This window comes from Medicago sativa, chromosome 8 (genome assembly GCF_051527215.1).
Source record: "Medicago sativa cultivar Bolivia chromosome 8, Bolivia_mono, whole genome shotgun sequence".
NCBI lineage: Eukaryota > Viridiplantae > Streptophyta > Magnoliopsida > Fabales > Fabaceae > Medicago > Medicago sativa.
This window is the reverse complement of record NC_140756.1, coordinates 52168193-52172313: the sequence shown is the minus strand read 5'-3', so window position 1 is coordinate 52172313 and position 4121 is coordinate 52168193. Positions and strand designations below refer to the sequence as shown.

At 38.6% G+C, this 4121-nt stretch overlaps 1 non-coding gene across 1 annotated transcript; it reads right to left on the bottom strand.

Annotated features, from left to right (window-relative positions):
• Positions 1 to 2886: 2886 nt before the first annotated feature.
• Positions 2887 to 2993, bottom strand: LOC146899436 (small nucleolar RNA R71). Its single transcript, XR_015024330.1, has one exon. It is a non-coding gene; the product is annotated as a small nucleolar RNA R71 (small nucleolar RNA).
• Between the last annotated feature and the right edge of the window lie 1128 nt (positions 2994 to 4121).

The window sequence follows — 4121 nt, the reverse complement described above, 5'->3', positions numbered from 1 at the left end:
TATGTGGTATGGCCAAGTTTGGAGCTCAAGACACTTCATCACAAATTTGTATGTGGACGAGTCCATTCTTTGGTGCGAGTTTTCCCTTGCCGCCGATCGGCAACGTCGAGAGACCTCTTCAGAGCAATGCTTATCAACGCTTTGGAACGGAGGAAACCATGGAGAACTACTTCATAGAGCGAGAGGAGACGTCTTTGGTGAGAGGGAAGGTCGTGTTCGTTCGGACTTTGCACGAGGAAAGATGGCTAGTGAGCAGATGGATGATGTTGCTAATGATGATGCCGATGATGATGAGGAGACCGAGGAGGACGAGGAGTGATGGTGTCTTACGGTGGAGCTGCTTTGTTTATGTTTTATGTTTGAAACTTTATGCTTTACGTGTCCGTTTTCGTGTCTTTAGTTTGATGCACTTTGAAATTACGTCGTACATTTGGTTTGTTTGTGTGGTTTAATTTCAATTTCTATTTCCCGTTTGAATTATTTTCCTTTGTTTGTTATTAATGGATCTGTTTGTTTATGGAAAACTATCGATCTCATAACGAGTGAAATGCCAATGATATATCAAGAAGTTCAAAGGAGGGTGATGCCAAACGGATACAATGGGAAGCGTACGGCAAATGAAGCATATGAACACAACTCCCGTATAACTCATCTTGTAAGGTCATAGCCTAAATTTTGTCAAATTTTACATATATGAGTGTTCCATGCAACCGTTGTTTCTAGAACTTGCGATATTTCTTTATATGTTGATTGGTCATGTTATGTACACACTTAGGCAAATTGCTTTGTACCTTGAGCCTTTTGAGCCTACCCCGTTTAACTGTTATGAATCCTTTTGAAAGCCAAATTGAGCCTTTAGGTATAGACCCCTTGTTCGGTAACGAAACATTTTTACAACCTTAGCAAGCTTTTGACATGTTTGTTCCTATTTAAAATGAAGTTAAGCTATCTAGGTTGTATGCAATGTTCAAGTTTGGGGTTGCTTCGGAATTAGCAACTTTCTAAGTTTGGGGTGGGGTACTAGAGAACTAAGAAGATTTTGTTACAATAATACATCTCATATCATGAAAAGCACCGGTAATTGTGCGAAAAAAATTAAAAAGATCAAGATGAGATGAAAAGAAAATTTTGTATGAGACCAACAATGCTTATATGTCTCGTAATTCAAGTTCTCTAGTATTTCTCTTAATGTAAATGGTGGAATTGTGTTAAACTGAAATTATCCAAAGTAGTTTGAGCTTAACTTCATTGTTCTTTTACACTACTTTCCAAATATACATCCACCTTAAACCTTAGCCCCATTTTAACCCCGAAAGTCCTTAGAAGTGTGTACTTGACTCGACTTTGATTGACAGTTTAGAAATATTTCAAGCTTATGGTAATACAGCAGACTGCATGATGATTGAGTGACCTATTCATAACATTTGCGTGGAGTTGTGACTTTGGAGGAAAGAGATAGGCATCCGGTACATCATTACACCGGAAGGAAGTGAACTCGTTTGAATATATCATTGGCCGGTAATCGTTATCTTACCGCGATTTTTCCATTTGCAAAGTTGATTCCTTGAGGACAAGGAATGATTTAAGTTTGGGGTTGTGATGATCGTCCGTCATTGCATGTTTTTAGTTGTTATTTGTATTGTTTTTGTATCATAAAGAGAGACAACTACCTATAATTCATGGCGAAATCGAGACGAAATTGGGAACGAGGTGCTCAAAGAGGATAAAAGAGGAAAAGTTCCTAAAAATGCAAGCCATCGTGCCACGAAGCCTTTCATCGTGCCACGATGCTAGGTCAAAATTAATGTTGTCCTCAACTTTGGAATAATCGTGGCACGATGACTCCCCAACGTGCCACGATGGTGCGTTACGCCAACTGTGAGTGCGATCGATCTGCCGACAAGCGTGCATCTGATGTCCGATCGTGCCACGATGACTCACCAACGTGGCACGATGGTACAGTACGTTGGCCACCAAAATGTGTCTATAAAAGAGAAGCTTGGCCAAAGGTTTGAGACACGAAGTTTTATGGGATTTTAAGCATAGAGGAACAAGGAAACGAAGGTGCAAGCTCTTAGAGTCATACCAACTCTCAAGTTGGTAAGAATTTATGTATGCTTTTATCATTTATGCTTATGATAGTTTAGTTATGAGTAGCTAAACTATAAGTTTGATTGAGCCATGATGATGCTATTGTAATATATGAATCGGTAGTTGTACTCTCTCTATTATCAATATTAATCGAGTCTTTATTCATTTTTACTTGTGCTTAATGCTTTTCTAAAGTAATTGTTGGAGGACCACTAACCATAACTACTTCAATTATGATTAAGAAATGATTTTGGGAACCAAATGACCACTAACCACGGCTTTTGATCTTGATCTAGTAAACTTGTTTAACTCAACATTAGGAGCCCAGAGATGGGAAATTGAGGGTTATGACACATAAGTTAACGTTCTAATATTGCTTCCTAATGTTATTGCTGCCACGTAGACTCGGGATAGAGTAGGCGATTCTAGCTTAGGAATGGGTATTGATGCGCGAGAGTGATCAATGCTATTTTGTTAACTTGTCGTAAAGAAAGATTAATAAGTGAGAAGTAGAGAGAGGACAATTATCTCATATAGAGCAATAGCGGATTCAACGGCTTAATCATTCATCTCAATATAATTTCTGTCGCAATTTACTTTACCGTTTGTTACAATCAAATACCAACTGCCTAGGGCAACCTCATAAACTTTTACATCCTAACGAATAACGAACTTGTTAAGTTGAAGTTAAATACAGTCCTCGTGGATCGATATTTTACTACTTCGATAGACGTTGGTACACTTGCCAATTTCCTATCACATTCCTTGCCCGTTTCTTCCCCCTCCAAAACTGCTAAATTAAGAGACCAAATCACATGGTTTAATCAAAAAGATGGGGAGTCTCTCTATGATGCGTGGGTGCGTTTCAAGGAAATGCTTAAACTTTGTCCCCACCATGGTTTAGAGAAGTGGCTCATAGTCCACACTATTTATAATGGCTTGTCTTATACCACTAAGATGTCTGTTAATAGAGTACACGGGTGGAGCTCTAATGAACAAGAACTAAACGTAAGCATATGCCTTGATTGAAGATATGGCTCAAAATCATTACAAGTGGACCGACGAGAGAGCCATCACCAATTCTTCACCCTCATAAAGGAGGCAGGTATGTACGAAGTCTCTAACTATGATCACCTTTGCCGCTAAGCTTGATGCACTAACTCAAAAATTTGAAAAACTAAATGTTAGTGCCATCACTTCTACTTCTGCATCTCCTTCTTGTGAAATCTGTGGTATAATTGGTCATGTTGGTGTTGATTGCCAACTAGGTACGGCTATTAATGGTGTTGAGCAAATGAACTACGCTCAATACAACCACGGGATGAGGCAAAACCAAAACTTTTATAAAAATCCTCAAAATCCCTGTGGACAAGTAGCACCACTCGACTATGCAATAAACCGGAGAGTCGCTCGTAAATCTAATTTGGAAATTTTATTCGAAAATTCCATTACGGATATCAATCTAAACAACTTCAAGAACTTAAAAACCAAACTGGATTTCATGCTTGATTCTCTTTCCAAACTCAATACCAAAGTTGATTCTATTGCTACTCATTCTAAAATGCCTGAAACCCAAATCTCCCAAATAGCCCAACAGTGGCTACCCTTTCTCAAACACCGGGAATCTTTCTGGTCAAACCGAAGCCAATCCTAAAGCCCATGTTAATGCTATTTCTGTTGTGGGTAGTAAGTTAGGATAAACTATTGCTAAGGTTAAAAACATTGAGAAAGAAAGTGTCAAGCTTTTAGGTGAGAAAAGCTGTGGTAGAAAGTGAGAAACCGCTTGATGAGACCAAAGCTCCTTCCCCTTTAAAACTTGCTAAGCTCAACTTAGAGGGTCAATTTAACAAATTTGTCAACATCCTTAAGAAAATTTGGATTAAGATCCCATTTGCGGAAGATTTGTCTAGGATGCCTCTATATGCTAAGTTTTTAAAGGAAATTTTTCAAAGAAAAGGGCTATAGAGCATAGTGAAATAATAACTTTAGCTAAGGACACTAGTGCAATTATCCAAAAGACACCCCTAAGC